The 25,096-nt window shown below is 38.9% G+C and overlaps 1 protein-coding gene across 14 annotated transcripts in view; it reads right to left on the reverse strand.

Annotated features, from left to right (window-relative positions):
- Nucleotides 1-14,010, reverse strand: part of LOC104606175 (Terpenoid synthases superfamily protein) — a 57,589-nt gene extending 43,579 nt beyond the window's left edge. For 3 of the 14 annotated variants that reach the window (XM_010271255.3, XM_010271254.3, XM_088903127.1), the window contains exons 1-2: nucleotides 13,609-14,009; nucleotides 13,419-13,504 (exon numbers count right to left, since the gene is read on the reverse strand). The gene's annotated coding sequence lies outside the window, so the exon portion shown is untranslated. Of the gene's footprint in view, nucleotides 1-13,259; nucleotides 13,274-13,418; nucleotides 13,531-13,608 lie in introns of those variants that run through there. The other 11 variants (XM_088903130.1, XM_010271253.3, XM_019199254.2 and 8 more) reach the window with 8 other exon arrangements.
- Nucleotides 14,011-25,096: the final 11,086 nt, after the last annotated feature.

Consider the following 25,096-nt stretch of genomic DNA (forward strand, 5'->3'; position numbering starts at 1 on the left):
CTGAATTTGTCCCTTCTCCAGTTCTTCTCCTCTCTTTTCTTCCTTTCTCTTTCTTTTCTTCTACTTTTCCTAATCTGAAATCTATTAGGGTTCAAGGCTGATTGTAGTCTTGATCGTCTACTTGGTATCAGAGCCTATCTATCTAGGGTTTCTCATGTGAGTCTAGTCCAGCCAACCACATGAGAACTATCTAGGGCTAGAAGTTTATGAAGAAGTATATGTTGGCTGATTCTTGGAGGTTACCAGAAGAGGTTCGCAGCTGTTGAAGACTTGCCACAGCTTGCAGAGAGTTGGTAATCAGGAAGAATCAAAGAAGGCTAGGGTTCAGGCAACCTTGGAAGGTAGCGAACAGCATTCTCTGGGTAAGTCTTATTTATTTTCTAGAGACTGCTATCAGTTAAGATAGGTTGGACCTATCTAGAAGGAGCGGCCGAACTGTTTTAGGGTTTTCTCTCTATTCTAGGGTTTGATATTAACCTTGCGGCAAACCTTTCTGTTGGGCCAAACTCTTGTTATCCTCTTGGAAAGTGCTTGTTTTAGGGTTTTCTCCCAGAGGTGATCAGTTTTAGGGTTTCACATTGACCCTACAACAAAACCTAACTGTACGGACTGCTTGGAAAGTGCGGTTGAGCACTTATTTCAAACCTACGATTGAAACCCTAATTCTGTTCCAGCATCTCAGATTGCTCTAAGCTGGTTTCAGACCTATTTTTGGTTTCGAGCTCTTTTAGGGGGTGAAAACTTGTACGGACTGCTTGGTACTGTGATTGGCGATTAGTTTCAGATCAGATTTATACTGGTTTCATGCATATACCGTGATTACAGATTGGTTTCAGATCAGACCTGCATTGATTCCATACTAATTTCTGATTGTGATCGACTGTCCAAGTGTTTTTTTCTGTTGTAGTGACCCTAACAGTTCGTACCTACTGATTCTTGACCAAAGATGGAGTTTAAAAATCAGGGAGAAGGTAGTTTTGGGAACAACAATTATGGTAGTATATCTGAAACTGAGTTTCAGATCACAACTGTGAGATTTGACAAGTCAAACTACTTGGAATGGGCCCAATCAGCCATTATTGGGGGAAGGGGAAAACTGGGCTACCTCTTGGGAGATGTGAAAGAACCTTCCAAGGAGGGCCCAATGTACACCAAGTGGGTTCAAGAGAACTACTTGGTTATGGCATGGCTGTGTAATTCTATGCAGCCACATATCAACCGAAATTACCTGTGGGCCAAGACAGCCAAGGAGATATGGGATGTTATGAAAGAAACCTATTCCCAACCCTTTAATGTTGCCAGAGCCAATGAACTGAAGTGTGAAGTGAATAGTCTTAAACAAGGAGAGAAATCAGTTTTTGTTTACTTCTCTACCTTGAAATCCCTGTGGCATGAGATTGATCACCTAGAGACTCTTGAGTGGGAGAGTCCCAGAGATGCACAGACTCACTGACCAGAGATAGTGTGACCCTCTCTTAAGCATACTCCCTGGTGCATAGTGAAGAGATTAGGCGGAAAGTCATGATGCAACCTCAGCCTCTTTTCCCAGCCATGACAGCTGTTAAACCTAAGTCAGGGGGTGATCCAGAAAGGGACAGGAAGAAGGAAGATAAACGGGACCTGGTATGTGAACATTACAAGAAACCCAAGCACACAAAAAATACTTGTTGGAAGCTGCATCCTCATTTGGTCCCAGCAAAACTAAGAAATAAGAAGGGTAATGCTCATGTGGCTGTGAATACTGATTCAGCATCCTCATCAGGCACAAAAGGCACACCCCTAGAGACCTTAGATGCAGTTCGGGCTGCCCTAATACAGTTGGAAAAGGAAGTTGGGAGTTCAGCTCAACCATCTCAGTCACCAATGGCCCCTGCCACATCCGCCTTTGCACATTCAGGTACTCGAGCCTCAGCTTACCATGCTTCAGCTCCAGGTAATACTGAACACTGTTGGGTAATAGATTCAGGTGCATCCGACCATATGACTAGCTTGCCATCATTGTTCACTACTTATCACTTGTCCTCCGGTAGAGATAGAGTATCCATTGCTGATGGCTCTCTTGTTCCCATTTCTGGCAAGGGTGACATCAAGTTATCGGATACTATCTCTTTATCTTCGGTCTTGCATGTTCCTAAGCTTGATGCTAACATGCTTTCAATCAATAGTATTACCAAACATATGAACTGTTCAGTAACATTTTTCCCTGACCGATTTGTTTTTCAAGACTTGGAAACGAGGAAGGTGATTGGGATTGGCCGTGAGACAAATGGGATCTATTTGCTCGGAGAGAGTTCTCGTTGGGAAGAGCCAGTGGATAAGAAGTCATTTGTTTCTCAGTTTGTGAGTCCGGTTATGCCAAAGCATAACCGATTAGGTCATTTATCTTTCCGGTCCTTGAAGAGTCTGTTTCCTGCTTTATTTGAATCTGTTGAGTTGTCAAAGTTGAGATGTGAGAGTTGTGAGCTTGCCAAACATTGTAGAACATTTTATTCTTTGAGTAATAAAAGGAGTAATTATTCTTTTGATATTGTGCATACTGATGTTTGGGGGCCATATCACATCCCTTCTATGGGTGGGTACAGATATTTTCTGTTGTTTGTTGATGACCATACCCGTTTTTCTTGGGTCTACCTTATGCGTTCTCGAGATGAGGTTCCTGCTCTGACTCAAAACTTTCATCAGATGATTCTAACCCAGTTTGGAGCCAAGATCAAAGTTCTTAGATCTGATAATGCAAAGGAATACTTTGCTAAGCCATTGACCTCTTACTTCCTTCATCATGGAGTTATTCACTAGAGCACATGCCCTCATACACCACAGCAGAACGGAGTTTCCGAAAGGAAGAATAGGTGCATCTTGGAGGTGGCTAGAAGCATTATGTTTACCTCCAATGTACCTATTCGCTTCTGGGGTGATGCCATCTTCACGGAAGTATATCTCATTAATCGGGTTCCTTCTCGGGTTCTTGATATGAAAACCCCTTTTTCCCTTCTATACCCAGACGAGGAGTTGTTTATCGTTCCCCTTAAAACCTTTGGTTGTACCTGTTTCGTTCAGCTTCTCGGGCCCCATCATTCCAAGTTTGACCCTAAGGCCTCTAAATGCATTTTCCTCGGCTATGCACAAACTCAAAAGGGTTATTGCTGCTATGATCCTGTTTCGAGGAAGAAGTTTGTCTCCATGGATGTCACCTTCTTTGAGGAGACACCCTTTTATCCTAGGGTTTCTCCTCAGGGGGAGAGCAGTGAGAGTGGGGATTTGGGTCTTTTTCCTCAGGGGGAGCACAGTCGGAGTGGGGCTGTTCCTTTACTTATTCCATTAGGTGATGAAGGCTGTAATGGTGAGGGTGGTCAGAGGGATCAGGAGTTGAGAGTCTATCACAGGCAATGCAGGTAGGTTGATCCCAGTCATCGGCAGTTCAGGCCAGCTCCAGTTCCTTCTACGGCTCCAGATCCAGGTATTACAGTCCCAGAGCCCACTGAGACACCTTCCACTGTTCCTTTACCTCCTGCAGATGACCTTGACCTCCCTATTGTCGTCCACAAAGGGAAACGGCATTGCACCACATCTACAGCTCACTGCATTTCCAAGTTTTTATCCTATGATCGCCTATCTCCCTCTTACCGGTCCTATCTCACTTCCATTGCCAATGTCCCTATTCGAGGAAGAAGTTTGTCTCCATGGATGTCACCTTCTTTGAGGAGACACCCTTTTATCCTAGGGTTTCTCCTCAGGGGGAGAGCAGTGAGAGTGGGGATTTGGGTCTTTTTCCTCAGGGGGAGCACAGTCGGAGTGGGGCTGTTCCTTTACCTATTCCATTGGGTGATGAAGGTTGTAATGGTGAGGGTGGTCAGAGGGATCAGGAGTTGAGAGTCTATCACAGGCGATGCAGACAGGTTGATCCCAGTCATCGGCAGTCCAGGCCAGCTCCAGTTCCTTCTGCGGCTCCAGATCCAGGTATTACAGTCCCAGAGCCCACTGAGACACCTTCCACTGTTCCTTTACCTCCTGCGGATGACCTTGACCTCCCTATTGCCGTCCGCAAAGGGAAACGGCATTGCACCACATCTACAGCTCACTGCATTCCTAGTTTTTATCCTTTGATCGCCTATCTCCCTCTTACCGGTCCTATCTCACTTCCATTGCCAATGTCCCTATTCCAAGAACAGTGCAAGAAGCCTTATCAGTTCCAGAGTGGAAAGATGCAATGCAAGTTGAAATGGATGCCCTGTTGAAAAATAATACTTGGGCGCTAGTTGACCTACCCAAAGGAAAGAAACCGGTTGGATGTAGATGGGTATTTACTGTGAAGCATAATGCTGATGGCTCCATTGAAAGGTACAAAGCCCGGCTGGTTGCAAAGGGGTTCACCCAGACTTATGGTATAGACTACTTGGAGACCTTTGCCCTAGTAGCCAAGATGACCACCATCCGAGTTTTGTTATCCCTTGCAACAAGTCATTCTTGGCCCCTATTCCAGATGGATGTTAAAAAATGCTTTTTTGAATTGAGACTTACAGGAAGAGGTCTACATGCAGTTGCCTCCTGGATTCTATGATACAGAGACAGGTAAGAAGGTTTGCTGACTGAACAAGGCATTGTATGGTTTGAAGCAGTCACCTAGAGCCTGGTTTGATAGATTCAGACTAGCCCTTGGAAAATTCGGTTATGTACAGGCCTAGTCAGATCATACACTATTCATTAAGAGGGTGGACTCCTCTTTGACCCTGCTTGTTGTGTATGTGGATGATATTGTAGTGATAGGAAATAATAGTAGTGAGATTGAGTCCCTCAAACAGCTCCTTCATCAAGAGTTTGAGGTGAAAGATCTTGGTGCACTACGGTACTTTTTGGGTATTGAGGTTGCTAGATCTAAATAAGGGATCTTTATCTCTCAGAGAAAATATGTTCTAGATCTATTGGCGGAAACTGGAAAGTTAGGTGTTAAGCCTACTGATACACCTATTGAACAGAATCACAAGATTAGTGCAGAGAGCGGGGAGCCTATTGAAGACAAAGTTATGTTCCAACGGTTGGTTGGAAAGCTCCTATATCTCTGCCTCACTCGGCCAGATATCAGTTACGCAATTAGTGTTGTCAGCCAGTACATGCATTCCCCTAGAACTACTCATCTTCTTGCGGAAGAGAGAATATTAGCGTACTTGAAGAGATGCCCGGGTAGAGGTATACTGTTCAAGAACAATAATCACATGAAGGTGGAGGTCTATACAGATGCCAATTGGGCTGGGAGTGCTGATGACAGGAGGTCTACCTCTGGATATTGTGCCCTTGTGGGAGGTGACCTTGTCTCTTGGAGGAGTAAGAAGCAAAGTATTGTTTCCCGCTCTAGTGCTGAAGCTGAGTACAGGTCAATGGCTAACGGAGTGGCTGAAATCCTATGGCTGAGATCACTACTTGAAGAGTTGGGTATTGATTATGAAAAGCCCTTGATGTGTATTGTGATAATCATGCGGCAACTAATATAGCCCACAATCCGGTGCAACATGACAGAACTAAACACATTGAAGTCGATCGACATTTTGTGCGAGAGAGGGTCTCATCACAAGAAGTGTGTCTCCCGTATATCACATCCAACATGTAGCTCGCAGATATCATCACCAAGGAAGAAGTTAGAGGCAGACCTATCCAAGTTGGGAATGATAAATATCTATTCCCAACTTGAGGGGGAGTGTAGAGAACACTGATGTGGGCCCCACAGCTATGGTCCCCACTATGTTCGTAGGACAGTATGTGTAATTATTTGTTTCAGTCATGGTAGTGTCAGTTGGTGGTCAGTTTGTTATTTCAGTTTTTTATTTGCCTTATTTGTCATGTAAATACTAAGGGCAGATCTGTCCTTTTCCCTATGTACTGAACATAACCTATAAATACTAAGAGAGTGGTAGCGGCGGATCATTCTGAATCTGTCCCTTCTTTCAACCTTTGTTTCTCCAGTTCTTCTCCTCTCTTTTCTTCATTTCTCTTTCTTTTCTTCTACTTTTCCTAATCTGAAATCTATTAGGGTTCAAGGCTGATTGTAGTCTTGATCGTCTACTCTAAGCAAGCACCTAATTTAGCTAAGCCATCTGCAATAGGATTGAGTTCCCTCGGAACCCAAAACAGGTTTGCATTTAAACTGTCTACGGAATCCCTTGCTTCTGCCAAATAATGGCTTAACCTCCAAGGACCCCCTTCCTTGTCCCTTAACCATTTGATGGTATTGCTGAGTCCCCTACAATGGAAAGATTCTGAAGACCCAACCTTTTAGCTATTCCGATTCCAATGAGCAGCCAACACTTCAGCCTTAGTTGAGTCAGTGAAACTGATTGGCCCACTATAAACCCAACAAATGTTGTCTCTTTCATCCCTTAAGAATCCCCCTATTCCAGCAAACCCGGGATTGCCTGCAACGCTCCCATCAAAATGTAACATCATTCCACCTTCACTGAGTGAAACTGGATGTCTTAAGGGAATCTGAGTGGAATGAGGGAGAAAGAGAATAGTTTGTAAGTTTCTGACAGTCATTGAGTGAGAGATCTTGGAATAGCTCCAAATTAGCAGCCCAAAAGTTACAGTGATAGGTGATGTCCGAAAGTAACTCTTCTAGATTTCTGGCCTTATTTTCAAATACTCACTTGTTCCTTTCTTCCCAGATACCCCACATAACTGCATGTAACACCATTTGCCAGTAGGCTTTGCCTCTTTTGCTTAGGCCACAGCCTTGCCACTGATGAACTAAGTCTTGAATATGTTCTGGGTTGACCAAATGGTGCCTTATCAGATTTAAGAAATGCAGCCAGACCTTTCAAGTGAAATTGCGATGGATACGAAGGTGGTCTGCTGTTTCTCCGTCTTGCAGGCACAAACAGCAAGCATGAGGAGAAATGTAAAGTCTTCCCAGACTTTTCTTCTGAAGGAGGTCACATGCATTTATTCTCTGTAGACATGCCTCCCATACAAAGAAGCACACTCTAGAACGGATGTGTTTAAACCAGATTTTCTTGAAGGGGAAGCACGACCTTTGTTCACCTGTTGAAAGAGCCTTCAACAAAGACTTAGAAGAGAACTCACCATTTGGGTGGAGGGTCCACACTCGGGTATCATGGGAAAGGGGGGAGAAGTAGACCTCCTTGATGGTTTGGATGAGGGCCACGAGGTCTGAAATTTCTTGGTCCCTTAGAGGTCTTCTGAGTTGTAAGTTCAGGTTGTTGTTGGTGGGCAGGTTAGGAATACAAGAGAAGACAGTTGAATATTTGTCTAGGGAGAGGTTGTAGAGTCTAGGGAAGGAGGCTGCTAAAGTAGAATTTCCCCACCAAAGGTCCTTCCAGAATTTTATTTTATAGCCATTTCCCAATCTGTATCTAATAAAAGAAAAGAAGACAGAATGGGAGGAGACAATACCTTTCCAAGGATTTGATGAAGTATTTTATTAATAATAATAAAAGTAAACTGACAAGTACATGCAAAACTGAGTTCTCCAGGGAGGCACAAGTTGTTGCCTTAATAACAAAGTAAAATTACAACTGAGCCAGAATAATTGATCCCTATTCACCCCTTGCTTAGCTAGTAGGTCAACCAGCCCATTTTCCAACCTCCTCTCCCACTGAACTCTAACTGTGAGATTAGAGGTAAGCCACTTGAATCTTTTCATTTCTCCCCTAAAAGACCAGGCTATTGTCTCTGGTTCTTTCAGTCACCCAGTTACCACTTTAGAGTCACCTTCAATGATCAGCCTCCTAAAGCTCAACTCTTTAGCAATTTGTGCTCCCTGTAAAGCAGCTTGCACCTTTGCACTAACTGCATCCCCCACTCCAATTGGGCCCAAGAATAAGGCAACAATTTGTCCCACTTCATTCCTAAATACACTCCCAATACCAGAAGGTCCAGGATTTCTAGAGTTTCCGCCATCAAAGTTGAGCTTTATGAAGCCTTCTTCTGGGGGCTTCCAGTCTACAACAGGTTTGTCCTTAACCAAAGAAGAATTTGCAACATATTCACAGTTTCTCTGTATGTCATCAAATGAGAAAAGTGAGAATAAATCCAAAGTTTTGGCCCAACTAATATCCCTTATTAGCAGGCATTCCCAAACAGTAGCTACATCCCTTTCTTTATCATTAAAAATTCTGTTATTTCTTTCCTCCCAAACTGTCCATACTAAAGCAGCCCTAACACATTTTCATAAAATTCTACCTCTTCTCTTAGGCCACCTAAAAGTTATAGGGTCGAAAAGTCCCCTGATTTGCAGAGGCATCATCCACCTACCCCCAAAGACCAAAAATTTTGTTCCCAAAGATTCACAACAAAAGGCAAGAAATTAGAAGATGATAACAGCTCTCTCCATTTGCTTTGCAAAATAAACACTATCTTGGGGAGATGCAGAGGTTGGGTCTTTTCTTTTGCAGGGTATCCAATGTGGTTTATTTCCCAAGAGAGGCTTCCCAACAAAGGGCTCCAACTTTAGGAGGAATGGACTTAGACCAGACTTCCTTCCAAAAGAAAGGTTATGGGTTAGGGACTGAGCACAACTGAGAAAAAAAGGAGGCACAAGAAAAAAGACCCTGAGAGTTGGAAGTCCAAATTCTAGCATCAAGTTTAGAAAAGTCCAAACAAACAATGCCTAGGGTTTTTATTAACAAAGCAGCTTGATCAAGTTCAGAGTCTCTTAGATCTCTTCTGAAACCCAAATTCCAACTGAATCTAAAGGATTGAGAGAGAAACAAAGCTTTGAATGGGTTCACTTTTAAAAAGGGAGAGGGAATACAAAAATGGATAAAGGTCCTTAAGGGTGGAATTACCAATCCAGGTGTCTTTCTAAAAGAGAATCCTATCACCAATACACACATCATACCTAATAAGGCTGAGGAACTGGGGAAGGATACCATGAATAGCCTTTCACAAAGAGTTTAGAGTAGCCCGCCAAGATACTCTAGCATCCCAACCATTTCCTGCATAACCATGAATACTTCCCACCACCTTATGCCAAAGCCTCTCTCCCCCTAATGGCCATCTCCATAGCCACTTACCCAATAAAGCTTCATTCTTCTTCCCTATATTACCTAACCCTAAACCCCCTTGCTCCTTACTTCTACAAACTAGATCCCATCTCACCAGGTAATCTTTCCTTCCTTCACCAGGCTCCCACAAGAAGTTCCTCATGATCTTCTCTACTTTTAGTACCTCCCTTTGTGGCATTTTGAATACTGAGAGGAAGAAAACTAGAACGTTAGCTATAGTAGATTTAATTAGAGTGATACGACCCCCCTAGAGACACAATTCCTCTTCTAAGCTAACAATTTCTTGGCACATCTTTCAAGAATTGGACTCCAAAAGCTTCCTTCCCATGGGTTGGATCCTAAGAGCATTCAGCATACCTAGATATTTCAAAGGCCACCTAGCGGTACGACAACCTAAGACTTCTATGACCCTAGCCATCTCCTCCTCTCCCAAGTTCAGTCCCACTATGCAACTCTTTTCAATGTTGATCTTCAACTAAGAGACAAATTCAAACAGTTTGATCACATGCTTCAAATTACTTGCCTTTTGAGGATCATCAGCAAACTGTAAATGTGTAACAACCGTGCTTTCTCTCCCAACCCTCCGACCTTTAAATAGTCCCAAGCTATCAGCTCTTACAATAAGGCTACTGAACACCTCAACTACCAAAGTAAATAGGACAAGAGAAAGGGGATTCCCTTGCCTTAAACCTCTGTTTGCTGGTAAAAAGCCTCTGACCACTCCATTAACTAGGACTAAATAATGACATGTCTTCAAACATCCTTCAATCCATCCACACCATTTTTCCCCAAACCCAAAATTTTTCAAAGTGTCCAAGAGGAAGGACCAATCAACCATGTCATAAGCTTTCAGCCCTGGTATTTATTACTGTTCAGAATTGGACCATAACGGAATTTCAGTCTATACCGGCACCATAATATCAGATTGGGGAGGAAGATCAGAATTAGAGATTGATAGAAAAGCAAGGATATGGGCTCGTGTGAGTAGGAAACAAAAAAATATCTATTTCTCCAAGTCCAATTTACACACAAAACCTTTATTTTCCCTTTTTTAAAATCCTCTACACATTCATTAGCTATCAAAACTAGATCTATGATCTGTCTACCTTGAATGGACTTGCTTTAATCTTAAAGACAACACTTTGGCCAAGATTTTATAGATGCTTGTTACCAGCCTAATTGGTTTGAAATCTCTCTGTTGATTGGCACCTCCCTTCTTTGGGATCAAGGCTAGGAAAGTTGAATTTATTCCCGGACTAATAAAGTATTCCTTAGCAAACTCCTCAAAGACTGTCCAAAGGCCCGCTTTAATTATCTCTCAACAATCCTTATAAAAATCCATCGTGAAAACATCCAGTCCTAGAGCTTTATATCTATCCATTGAAAATACAGCCCCCCTAATCTCCTCCAAATCAAAATCTCTTTCCAACACTCTTTTTTGATCAACAACACAGAAAAGATTCATTAGTTAGAAAAATCAGGTACACCAAGAAGTCATGGTGGACAAGCATTCCACATTGTCCACTAAATACATCACAGCCCCAAACAAACCCAAAAACAATCCCTTTAATTACAACACAGCCGAAAAGGTAACCCGATAGAAACATCCTACTAACTAGAATATAGCCCAAAACATATATTGTCTTTTAACTCCTAGCTTAGCTAGACCATCAACCTTGCTGTTAGCTGATCTTCTAATCCATCTTATTTGAATCACCATGTCTTTAAAAGCTTCTTTGAAGCGCCTGAACTCATTCCTTAACTGCCAAATTATTCCCTCCCCTTTCTTCAGCCAGTTTACCACAGTTTTTGAGTCCCCTTCAACAATCAACCTATCAATCCCCCCATTTCTTTGGCTTTTTCAACACCAAACACTACTGCCTTCATTTCTGAGCTCACTACATCGCCTTGCTGAATAGGGCCTGAGAACATGGCTAGCATATTTCCATTCTCTCCCCTTATTACCCCACCAATGCCTGATGGCCCCAGATTTCCAAAACAGCTTCCATCAAAACTTAGTTTCTTCCGCCCAACATCTGAAGGGGACCATGATGCAATCACAATTGATTTCCTAGATGCAGTGTTTGCAATTGTTCCCCAAGACCTGAAAAGTCTTTCCAACACTCTTGCCAAATCTAGACTCAATATTGGTCAATCCAGTCCTTCCAGAGTAGCACCCACATCCTCTTGTTTTTTAAAACTGATTTGAAATGAGCCACAAAAAAATCAGCAATCTCTTCTTGATCGACCAAAGTTTCTTCATTTACTTCTAATTTCTCCACAAAATTTTCTCTTCTTCTTCCATTAGCAAGTGCATGGAAAAATTTAGTATTCCCATCCCCCTCTTTGATCCAAAGGTGCCTCGATTTCTACCTCCAACTGATTTTTTCCCTCAACAAAAATTCTTCCAAACTTTGATTGACCAAAGTTTCTCCATTTACCAGATGTTGTAACTGATGATGTGCAATTACTAGTAATGGTCTGCCATTTATTATTCTTGTTTCATGTTTTCCTTTTGTTAGGTGATACCTCTTCACCTTATATTGTAATTACTTTTCTTTTAATGAAATTCTCATTTATTTTCAAAAAAAAAAAAAAAACTAAGACTTGACTAATTGTTTGACGGCTTCCAAAGTAAGGAAATCCCTTCCCATGTAGCTGCTGCCATGACCCAAAATAAAAAATCATATTAGTGGCATGATCAGTCAAAATAACAAGACAAATCTACAAATCCCATACTGCTTCACATGGATTATTTTGTGAAAAAACAAAGGCTTTAGGATAGGCTGATTGCCCCTGTATCATACATTTACATGCACATCACAGGGTTCCACATAAGCTAATTTGCCCACATGCCGGAGCACAAACTAAAGTTCGGTCCTTGGGAATAACATTAAGGATTCATATGCTTCATCATTGCTCTCCATCCCCTGAAAGGGAAGACGAGAAATGGCAAATTCTCAGTTCAATCTTCCTTGAGGAAGCTGAGTGACCCTACACGGCCTACAGCAAATAATTATTTAAGTTTTTTTTTCAGATCTGGAAGTGCATTACAGATCTTTAAGTGCTTCTTTCCTTTTATGTCAAAGGGGAAATTGAATCGAGAATGATTACAGAATGCATACTTGACCTGGGTTGACTATGTGTGGTCAGAAAGTTTGTTAGTTGATACAACTTTTAACCATTTGATTCTGTTTAGTGGTAATATGTTTCTGGGTGTCAATTACCGTTGGTGATGTGTAAACATCAGTTTTGTGGTGATTCTCATGGTTAGGGAAATTCTATTACATTGTAAAAAAAGGGAAATTCTAATAAAGTCCACAACATAAGTACATCATCCATGACTCTACTTATAAGGTGATCAACCATTAGTACATCATCCAATGCCAGGATGAAAACATGCCACAATGTGGGAGTGGTGCACTGGAATACAGACCCTTTGTCATATTTTTCATCCAATACTGCATTCCATATAAAATAAAATAAAATAAAATTGTTCACTGAATGGTAATCTTCCATAATCCAGCTGACAGAAAAAGAGAGCCCTTCCCCCAACACCCAAAGCAGAAATAGAAAATTATAACAAGAAAAAATAGAAACTTTTAAAGTACAAACTCACAACCATCCCATATCTATGCCACCTACTTTTTTTTTTTTTGATAAATATATCTACGCCACCTACTTGTTTGATTTGATAGCATTTCCAACAACAAGAACCACAAAAATCAGATAAAATTCTGAACAATTGGGACAACTTTAATCTTCAAAATCTTCTAACAAGATGGATCTGGTTAGGGTTGGTTGTTGGCTGCCACTACTAGCATCACTGAAAATAGAACACGCAAAAGAATAAGACTTCATAATGAGAGGACTCATTTCATTTTACTAGCAAATCCAGTTAGGCAGTATACCACCTCCTGCAATTTATTTCAGTGCCCAGAGATCCTTGAAAATGTTGACCAAGGTTCCACTGGCTAGCTTAAATCCAATATCTCATTATAATAACTTTCTCCCCTAGGGTAATGTTTTAGAGTGAAGGAAAAAAAAAGAGACTAAAGTTGATTTTACAATTACCATTTCAACCATCCATACCTAAACCAAACACCTTGAAGCATTCCTGTTTCCTTCCATGTCTAACTAAAAGGGAGATGGTTTTCGTTTTTTTTTTATACTTTTTTCTGCCAAATGAAATTCGTATTTCATGACAAATTTATAATTTAATGGTTGCGGATGAGGAAGAAACACCTTTCTTCCCGTGACGTTCCAGAATGGGTTCAGATTGATTGATGTTTGGATGGAATACAGCATTGGTTGATGTTTAGATGGCTAAAGCACATTTGGAAGAAACCATAAACGCTGAGCATGCCATAAATATAAAGTTCAAAAAAAAATGTTGTTCCTAACCTTTCTTCCCGTGATGTTCCAGAATGGATGCAGATGGATGGATGAGAAATAAGATTCGGCTTTGACAACTGGAAGAGGAAGAAACACTGGAGACGTTGAAGAAACAACAAACCTTTAAGCTTGTTTTGACGATTGAAGTTTTGAACAAAACCTAAACAGAGAGGATAATAAGAGAGATTTGAACAAACACCGGCAATATTGAAGGTGGTCGGCGGTGAGAAGTTTGTTTTGGCGACGTTGAAGCTGGTCGCCGGCGGTGTTTCAGCGAATGAATCTTCGGAGAGTCTGTCAGTCTGAGAATGAACCTTCGAACGTCTAACCCACTGTCACACCGACAGTTGAAGACTGATGGTGGCTCAGTATTAGGATCTCTTAATTCGTTGTAGGCTTGTAGCAGGTGTGACACCTGGTATCAAATCCCCCGCTGCCACCACTCCGGGTTGGGTTAAGGTCTTGAGGAGATGGGGATGACGGTATGTGCTAGTGGCTAGTGCTCCCTGAAACAGACCCTATTCAATTATTCATGAACCCCTCGACCCAATTCACCCCGACCCTCATAGCCTCATAGGTACACTCGACTCAACCCCACCTTCACCCTAATGGGTAATTCGACCCATATTATATTGAATCTTCACTAGCATGAGTGAATCGGTGAATCTTGGTGGGTTTCAAGTAGGGGTGTAAATGGGTAAGATCATGATAATATAGATATATAAGTTACTTATTTATGGGGAAATTCCCGATTAGTAGGGGTGAGCATTATCTGTTCGGATTTTTGGTTCGATTTTTCTGTTCTTGGTTATTTTGATCAGTTATTTCGATTTTGGGAAATTTCGATTTTAATTTCGGTTTTCAGGTTTAGAAATTAACTGAACTTTATTATCTATATTATATATTAAAAATTCAGTTAACCAAAAAAATCGAATTAACTGAACTTTATTATCTATAATATGTATTAACATATAATACATAAATAATATGTATAGAATATATTGTATTATATTATGTATTAAAATATATTTTTAATATATAATATATATATATATATATATTTTAATATATATATATTATATATTAAAAATATACACAATAATATACATTAAAAGTATATATAGTGTTGAAATTCAGTTTTAACCAAAATAACTGAAAACCGAACAAAAAAATTTGATTTTTCAATAGTTCAGTTTTGGTTCAAATTTCCATTTAAAATTTTGGTTTACTCAGTTCGTTTTTTAACTGAATAAACCATTTGCCCACCCCTATCGATTAGTACCCTGTACTTTGGGCCTAGTGCCAATTTAGTACCTACCGTTAACCAGTTAAGTGGCATTTGAAAAAGACGCAAATGTAATTTTCTTTATCAACCATCCAAACGTTGACAAAAAATTAACATTCCCAAATTCTTGCTTCTTCTATTCAAGAAAGTTGGGGGCATGCCTTAGTGGGCATTTTGGACCCTATCTTTCTTGAATAAAAGAGGCAAGGATTTAGAATTGTTAATTTCTTGTCAATGTTTGGATGGTTGATGAAGAAAATTAGATGACACTCAAAGGGCATTTGTGTCTTTTTCAAAGGTATTTAACGGTTGGTTAACAGTAGGTACTAGATTGACACAATTTGAAAGTTCAGGTACGGAATTGTCAAATTTTAAAGTTTGGGGACCAAAGTGGCACTAGACCCAAAGTATAGGGTACTAATAAGGAAATTTCCGTTGTGCTAGATGGTATTTGACATGATCTTTTTTGGACTTATTTGATCTAATGAATTGTTGTTAGTTGAGAGGTTAGTTGGGTTGTCCTAGCGGAGGTACGTTAGTCGAGACTCAAGAGCTAATTGAGTGTTGTTGTGTTATGCCCAAAAAAGTGATAAAAAGAATTGTGGTCCTTATGGGGGGACTCAAGTGTACGACTAATCTATATCTATACTATATATAAGTGTGAATGAAGAGTGGAAATTTTTTAGACTAAAATTACCCTTTATTTTTTTGTTTGATAAAGGGTATAAAAGTCATTTTATTACAATTCTAATGGCTACTAAAATGCCCATATTTATCTATTTATTTCATCTCTAATTGTAAGGGTTGAAAATGTAAGTTGAATTATTACTTTCCACCTCATTTAATCCCCTCTCATTAAGTCTTATATTCAAGGTATTAACTCTCTTTATTTTTTTGTTTGATAAAAGGTATAAAAGTCATTTTATTACAATTCTAATGGCTACTAAAATGCCCATATTTCTTTTGATTCCCAAAACCCATTTCTTCTTCTTCCCAAAATCCAAAAAGCAAGAATATGCAATATCTAGTGAGCGCGAGAAAGCCATTGAGTATTGATACAGTTGGCTCAACATCCCCTTCGTTATTGTAAATCTGCTGCTCTAGAAACTCAATCTCATTAGCAACAACAGAGAGCATCCGAACCAGCACGACGTCGCTGAGCTGGATGAGAGCCAAGAAAGCTTATGAAGACGGTGTTCTTCTTCTTCACAAAGAGGAGAAAATAGCAGTTGATAGCATAGAAGTTAAGTATTCAAAACCCTTGCTTCCTCTTTCTCTCCTCCTTCAGATGAAATGAGAAATCAACCTCAACCAAACCTTTTCCCAACCTCCTCTCCTCCTTGATGTGTACGATCTCTTTTGAAATCTGAATCCTCATGCAGTAAGGCTCTGTTTTATCTGATTTTATAACTTGGGATTGCCATGTTCTTTTATCTGGTTCACTCTTCATTTTTGCCCATTTTCTTTCATTCTGTTATGGCATGGCGTCAGATGGAGATTGAATGGGAGCGATTGATAATTAAACAACTAATCCTCTAAACAAATTAATTGATAATTGCTAACAATGGGAGCAATTGAGTATATTGAATGCACAAATGATAGATTAAAACCCACGCGGATGGTACAACGAATCTTTCTCTAATTCCTTTGTCTTACTTAGGAGGAGGGTCCATCATTTGCATAGTTTATGTAACGATGGTTGATAAAAAACGTACAAAACTTAGTCCATTTGTTTGCTCTTAAAACTATATCATTCATTGAACTATTCTCTGCCTCTCTCTCTCTCTTACCAGACTAAGAACCAAAGTTATTGAATAGCAGACGAATACGTTAACGGCCATTATTTTTGTTTTCTTAATGCTGGAGCTGGATTACAAATGACTCCATCATTTTCGCTTACCCACCACCCACCTTGCCATATTCTCTCATTTCCACTTCTCCATTGTGTTAATGACAACCATTACGCCTATACATGTCGTTTGCCCTACTACTTTCACCTCATCTCTCCCTACTTCGCACCCGACACTGTTCCATTCTTCTCTTATTTGCTATTGTGAGGACACCCTTTGATGGTCCAGAGCAGCCCAAGTTGCTTCCCTTAATGGATCGACTGGTTACCCCAACAAGACTGATCTGCTAACCCCAACACCTTCATCTTTGACGTATCATTCTAGTTCGGCATGGACAGAGCTAAGGCAACGTCGATGAGAGTACTTTTGATTGGATTCCCGACCCCAAGATTGTTCTTACCTAGAAGGGAATGCAAGAAGTTCTAAGCGATAGAGGAAGAGTGAAAGATCGACAAAGAGAGAGAGAGACCCTAAATGAGAATCTTTTTTTTCTCTAATTTGCTAGTCAGGGACAATTTGGTCATGCGAATTGTATTTATGCTGACATGGACAACTTTTGTTAGTGAATATTAACGATGCTTTAACAGAAGGTAAGTTTTGGAAAATAAAAACTCACTAACATAGTGAGTTTTAGACGTTTTAAAAAGTTATGTTGGGTTTAAGAGAAATGCTAAAAAGTCATGGTGAGTTTTGGACAATTACCCTTTTGATAAATAACACCTTATTTGCTACTACGTTTGTGATTTCATTTTATTGGTCAATTGTTTTCTCATATCATAATTGAACCCCAATATTTTTAACAATATAAACCCATACATTTTAAAATTGACTAAAAAATTAAAACCATCATTTATCCAAGTGGTGGCTAATCAATTCAATCATCTAAATCAAATTGATCTACCTATGAAGTCATAGTTAGGTAATAAATTTTTAAAATAGAAATAAATATAGAAAATTACAAGAATATAGAAAAAAATTAGAAACATTCATGATGTTTTTGTTAATCAAATTAAAAAGTAAGTATAATAAACAATAATTATTTTTATTGATAATGAAAACAAAATACATAATTTAAAACTAACCAAAAAACGAAATTATTTTTCTACTTGACAAAGATCAATACAAATTAATAAAATATAGAAATACAAGAATGAAAAAATACATAAATTTTGAACAAAAATTCAGGCACATGTATAATACTAGTAAATGTGCACATGCTTTGCACATGGCAATTTCAAATGATAACAACAACAATAATTGTATATATACTGGTGATTTATTGCCTTTCAACTTAAAAACTTGTATTAAATCTTCTTACTTCGTAGCTTATATCAATATTTCAATTTATTGTGCTACTTGAACCATTGCTTGCGTAGAAACTAATCAAATTAATTGAATTGTTACTTGAGCAGGATTTTAGGTTCCTTTTCCACCTTGAATCATTTGATTTGTTTAGTAGGGTGATGGAATAGGCATTAATTTTCTTTTTTTCATAACTTTTGTATTCCAGTTCCATCATTTAACAAACATGAAAGTGGTTTTATTGTTAAGGTAGTTTTAAATTTTGTATTTCATTTATATCATTAATAAAAATTCTTCTCATTTATCATACTTAAAAACCGGTTTTGTTTTCAAGTTGATTTTGAATATATAAGTTTTTATACTATTAAAATTGTTATTCGTGAATTTAATTAGTAAAATTTAATGATGAGAAACAAAAATACATTAAACATATGATTCAATGAGAGAGAATGGTAGTTAACCTTAAATATGAGACTTAATGAGAGAGATAGAATGAAATGAAAAATAGTATTGAATTTACAATTTATATATTCATAATATATAGAGAAAGAGAAAGAGAGAGATACCAAATTCAAAGTGAGGGTATTTTAAGTAAAAAAAAAAGTTCAAAAGCCTTGGAGATCCATTGCCACATCTTATAAATTCCAAGTAAATTGTAATTCATCTACAAATCAATATGTAGCTCTAAGTGTCTAGAATAGTTAAATTTGTCCAAATAAATACTCCATTTACAACTCAATAAGTTATGCGATTTATAAAAAAAAAAATCAAACATGTTGTGTAGTTATTTAAGATGCATAAAAGAATTCTATTTCTGTCCTTTTATACAATTTAGCAAGAAGTTTATAATGGAGGGCTCAATTTGTCCTATTTTGATCTCATTAATGTCCTCTTATACAACTTAGCAAGAAGTTAATAATGGATGGCTCAATTTGTCATATTTTGATCTCATTAAACAATCAACAAAATTCTTTATTTTCCCTCAAATTATGAAAGAACTTACACAAAAGGGAAAAATACTTCTCATAGATTTTCCAAAAACTCTAGGGATTCTTAATGATTTTCTTAAAAATAAAAATCACTAATTTGTAAAGCTTTTTCTAACTTGTCCTACAATTGCTTTCTTGCCTTCTCTTGGGCTTTAAAAGAATTGATTTTGAATTTTATCAATCTTTTTGAGGGTATGTTCATTTGAACATCATTTGAAATAGGAGAATTACATTTTCTTTTTTCTTTTTTTTTTGTTTTTGGCTCCATGGGACTACACAACGGGGGTAGCCCATCCCTCAAACCCATAACCCCCAACCCAAGTGCAAGTGGGATTTGATTTCAAGTCTCTCAGTTACAACCGCTAAGAGGCCTTATCGGCTGGCTAGTTGGTGCTGTAAATAAAAGAACCACATTCAAAACTTATTTGATAAGAATAGCTCTTTCATCTTTAAAAGAGTTTTCAATTTCCAACCCTAATTTTTCTTCTTAATTTTAATTGTGATGTTATTTGTAGCCTTCTTATCAATTATGCCTTGAATAATTGGAACACCCAAGCACTTTCCTTTCTTTGTTGATATTGAAATGCTCATAATCTTATAAATCATTTTTTAAAGCCTATCTAGATTTTTTTTAGAAAAGTTTGACTTTTTTAAATGTACATTTCAACTGAAACTCTCTCAAACATATTGAAATTGGGCAAAAACTACTTATAAACCAATGGAAAAGCTAATTCAAAAACCATAATCAAAATTGTGGAGCCACACTCAAAATCCACATTTTAAACTCATTAAATAGTGAAAATTGGACCTACTTTTAAAGATGATCAAATAATAATGATTTTGTTCAATATTAATTAAAAGAGAGTAATACATCTAGCTAAACATTCAATGAAATTTCAATTACAATTCATTTTTGATTAAAAGAGAGATAAATACATCCAACTATGCACTCCATGAAATTTCAGTTACAATTCATTTAAGTAACTCATTTAAAATAATCAACGCAATATCAAAATTGTCCTCAAATTAAAAGAAAGCATTAACACAAAGGGACAAAATTTGTCCAACTAAAATTCCATAAATTTTTAGGGGCCATTTAGTACTTTTTAAAGTAGTATAGATTATAGAATTGTCATATTAAACAAAAAGTAAGTGTGACATACCAAAATTATTTTTTACATACAGAAATACAAAAAATGTATAGAAAAAAATTGTATAAATCTATAATTCTATGTTTACACTACTATTAAAAATATGAATAAGATTATGGAACTTTCAATTGACTAAAATACCCATGTTTTAAATTTAGTCCCTATTTAATTGTGATGTTTAAATTGTAAATTGAACTATTACTTTTCACCACATTCAATTCCTTTTATTTAAATTTTACATTTTCTTGGTAAATGAACACAAAAAAAAGATACACCAAAAAGATAAAACATTACAAAAAAAAAATCTTGCCAAGCAGGTATGCCTGTCAATGGTACTTGAAACTTCACAACTCGACCCGATTATCACATATTTGGATGAGGTGTTTATGCAATCAAGTTTGGATTTTGCAATCTACATATGATTAATAATAAAAAACAAAAAAATATTTATAAAAATTTTTAGATGCATTATAACTATCATTATCATCATCTATAATTGTCACGTGCACGCTTACTAGTACCAAAAAAAGGGGTAAATTACAGATTAGTACCCCGTACTTTAGAGCTAGTTTCGCTTTAGTACCCCAATTTCTAAGGCTTCGTCTGGTTGGTTTTACAAGGGAAAATAATGAGAAAATTCATTTTCCCATGTTTGTTTTATGGGAAAATAATTAGAGGTAGATTTGAATTTTTTGTAACCTTCTCTGTTTTTTTCCCCATAGTTTGCCTTTCTTGTTTTAAGATTTCCATCCTTGTAGAACTCTTTCTCTCTCTATTTACATAGTCAGCTCTGCCATATACCAAAAAAAACAACTTTGGATGAACCACTCACAATAAAATACATATAGAAAAATTAATGGTTCAAGTAATTGGTGCAATAAAGACTAAATAAGCAAAGGTGCAAAAGTCCATAAATTGAAACCAGATCCCAGAATACAATTTCAAACATCATTATCATTGTTATTTTGACATTATGGTAGAATAAAATACTTTATTAGAATGAAATATATTTTCTACCAAAAAAAATAAAGAATGAAATATATTTATTTAAATGCCTGAGATACTAAAAAAAGAAGCGCAAATGTGGTGTAAATGGTTAACATATTCTTTTCCTGCCAAGCTTATGCATATTCTAAATTTGCATCATCTAGTACTTCATAGCTCTAGTTACTTATTTTTACCCCTAAATGTGTGAGCTTCCAAAGACCTATCAGTTTAAATGAAGATCAATCTCTCACACAATCTCTCTTGGTACTATTGATTATAATCATAATGTTGGAGGCCTTCTACAAGAACTACCATTTTTTTCTTTTCTTTGGAAAAGTTCAGAATTGCCATTTTTCTCTGTCCCTTCATATGCAGTCAAATCTAGTGCTACTAGACCTGTTCATGGGCCGGGTGGCCCGACGGCCCGGACGGGCTTGAACAGAATTTTTGGCCCGCGGGCTTAACCTCGGGCCAAAAAGCCCGGCCCGCATAAAATTCGAGCCGGGCTCGGGTTTTGCCAAAATAGCCCAGCCCGAGCCCGGCCCGGCCCGACTTATAGTTAAACTTAAGTAAACCCGGCCCGACCTATAGTTAAACCTAAGTAAAAACCCTATGTGATGTCTATTTGAATAAATGTTTTAATTTGAGGTCATTGATTCACTTGTAGACCCATTGTTCATTTAAATAGGGGAAAAAAAACATTTAAATTAAAATAGAAAATGTTAGAAAATTTTGAATTTCTTTTATTAGGTCGGGCTTCTGGCTCGGGCTCAGGCTCGGACTTCGGGCTTTTCATCAGGGCCGGGCTCGGGCCCAAGTTGTAGGCCCGTTGGTCGGGCCGGGCTCGGGCTCGGGCCTAATAGTTTTTTGTTAATAAAGAGTCAAAGCCCGGCCTGAGCCCGGCCCGGCCCATGAACAGGTCTAAGTGCTACATATGTATAAAGTAAAACAAACAAGTCAAAAGTCAAAACTTGAATTTTGTGAATTTTTACATAGTAGGGCCTAGGGGTATTTCAGTTATTTAAATATTCTCTGCAGGTTTCAGCCTAAGTGTTCTATTAGTTGTGTTTAAAGTTTTAGAGTCATTTTTTTCAATAAGCAACAGGGTGAATTTCATTAAATAAGAAAAGAAACCACACTTGCTCAGAACCAGGTAGGAGAAATTACAATAGATCCTCAACACAGGCCAAAGAAAGCACAAAAACAATAGAATATAATAACCTTTTACAAATTGCAGCTCGGGCCTGGGGAACCCTAATCCAAACAGGCTTTTCCTATTCCCAATCTTGCGGGAGAATCAACTAGCATATTTGCACTACTGGGTGCCCAGATGAATGAGATGTTCAAGCTGACACATTAGGAGTGATCCAATCTCACTAACTGTCTAAACTGCCAAGATATTTGTTATTGAGAATTCATCAAAAAAATGTCTATTTGAACTATATTCGATAAATCCCTGCTGGCCTATCAGTTCAGGGCCTTGAATTAAAGCCAATAGTTCTGCCCTAGAGGGTTTTCAAACCCAGATGGCCCTGAATAACTGAGAATTACATTGTCACCAGAATCCCTAACCACTTCTCCCTGAGGAAATTTAATTACCTAATCAATTTTCTTGCTTTCATTTAAATTCTACGGATGCAGCTGTTGCTGATCGATCCCTATCTAGAATCCAGTATTTTCTTTTGGGAACCTTTCTCCACACTTACCACCCATCTCGGCATGCTCAACCCTTTGAATTGAGGACTTTTCACCAGCTGAAACACGAATCCTCTTTCACTACTCATCGCTAAACTTGAGATCTGAACAATACCCGCTCTTTGCAATTGGCTTATGGTGGTGGAAGCCCTAACCCTCCTGGTCTTGGAAGAAGAGGAGCAAAAGTTCACCCAGAGAGATGGCAAAGCAAGAAGAGTAAAGAGGAAGGTATCATCACTTTGGTTGAGCTTGGCCATTATTGAATATTGATTGCTCCTTAGATGGAGATGGGAGGTGTCTCTTTGAGAGGGTCCCGAGAAAAAAAAGACAGAATGGCAACATGGGCATCACAGCTTGTGGCAGAGCCAATTTTCGTTGCAATAGCTGAACTAATTGGGATCGAATAACGAGTACCAATGAGACAAACTGAACTACTTGCTTCTAGTAGTTCTAATTCGAGGTCAATCGCTGAAATGGCTTCCTCACCTGCCTCCTAAGGTGGTTCCAAATTGCAGAGGAAACTTTTTGCGAGGTCAACCACCTTTACCATCAACGACCTCTTCTTGGCAATCTTCCTAGCACGCTGAGCCGCCAACACCACCAACTAATGCATTACCCACGGGTCCTCTGGCAACTCGATCCAGGGATCGAACAGAGGAGTGAACTCAAACTGCTTGATAAGTGGCAAGACTCAATCAACAACAGAAGGCGGGTTGTAGTTCATGTCAATGGCGTTCCTACCTCTGATAATTTCTAACAGTAGGATCCCAAAATGGAAGACGTCGCTCTTGGTACTAAGATTCTCTGATGCAACTCAAGCAATGAGCCATCAATCTTGATGGCCTCATCGTCTGATCGGACATGTAGAAAATGAGTGTGGTCTTACCACCACTCAAAAACGCCGGAAAAGTGACTGGAGATATGACCGTTGGAACATGTCTGAAGTAAGTAGATGGAGAAGACGAAGGAACTTACAAGCCCCGATAACTTTTCCTACAGAGGTTCTCGACGTTTGGGAACCCGCATCCCACGTTTTTCCCATCCCATTCTCCTCTTCCCCTCAAAACAAATAAAGAAAAAAGGGATACTTTTAGAATATTTCTTTTTTCCCATCTCCATCCCACAAACCAAACGGAGTCTAAATGCGCCATTACAATATCTGAACTTCCAAAAACTGCCAATTAAGTTTAAAATCGTTAACCACCATTAAGTGTCATGTAAAAGGACACGAATACCCTCTCAGATATCATCTAATTTTCTTTATTAACCAACCATATTATTTCATAGTTGCTTCATTCTTATACTTAAAAATAAATCAAATAACACCCCATCGGTTCTAGTGACAAAACATATGCTCGACGATGATGAATCATTAGAAGTAGCAAAAACAAACTTTGACGTAGGACCTGACACAAATTATTCTAACAAGGATCCAAACTTGTGCACAACAAATTTTCCTGGTACAAAGTGATCGAATAAACTTAACAAATTGGATTTTTGACTCTAACAACCACTAAACTTCACGAAAAAGCCACTTTTACCCTTTTATAAGTTGAAGGATCAATTTAGACCTAAAACTAAGTTGGAAAGGCCATCATTAGCCCAAAATGCATTATATTAGTAACTGATGGAGGTAGATTTGACCCGACCTCTTGGCCACCCGACACGTGGAAGCAACCGAGGGTGACCTGGTAGGAACGACAGCTCGGCACGGCAGTGCTCAAGGGTGACCGGGTTCCTCCCCGGAGACTACTCGCCTTCTTCCCCGTTTCAGGCACCTTTTGCTCCAATTAGAGGCAAGGTCGTTGACAGATAGGACCGACCGGATTGCACTACATCATTTGGCGCCATCTGTGGGAAACACTTCTAAAATCCTCCCTCTAAAACTTTCGTAGCACCTTCTTTCCAAGAGACCCCAATACCTATGGCTTCTTCCAACAATGCCGGACAGCACGGAGATGAATGCCACCGGGGAACACCTTCAAGTCCCCGTGGTATGCATCGGACAGTTCACCATCCCCCTTTCGGTGGATGGGATCCCCAGCCTGAGTGCGCCACGAACAATGGCGCCCATGAATCTTCCCTCTGTGAACGTCCCCCTTCATCCCTCTATTGGAACCATCTTTGCTGAACCTACCATTGTTCCCCCGACAACTAGCCAGAACCAATTCGATGACCTGATGCATGGCATGCGGGCCATCCAAGCCTAGATGCAGCAGCTTCAACAACATCAAATCCACCAGCAGCAGATGCTGCACCATGTCTCCCAGTACCACTACCAGCAGCAGTTCCCCCAACTGCTTCAAAGTCAGCCGCAACTCCCACCTCGGCACCCCACCGTTAGGCGAGCCAAGCCCTCCCCTCAAGGCGGGCACCCCCACTAGGAGGCCTCCCAAGCTCGGGCCTCCCAGGCTCGGAGCCCCTCTAG

The sequence above is a fragment of the Nelumbo nucifera genome, chromosome 4 (genome assembly GCF_055504915.1).
Source record: "Nelumbo nucifera cultivar China Antique chromosome 4, China Antique-T2T, whole genome shotgun sequence".
NCBI classification, from domain to species: Eukaryota; Viridiplantae; Streptophyta; class Magnoliopsida; order Proteales; family Nelumbonaceae; genus Nelumbo; species Nelumbo nucifera.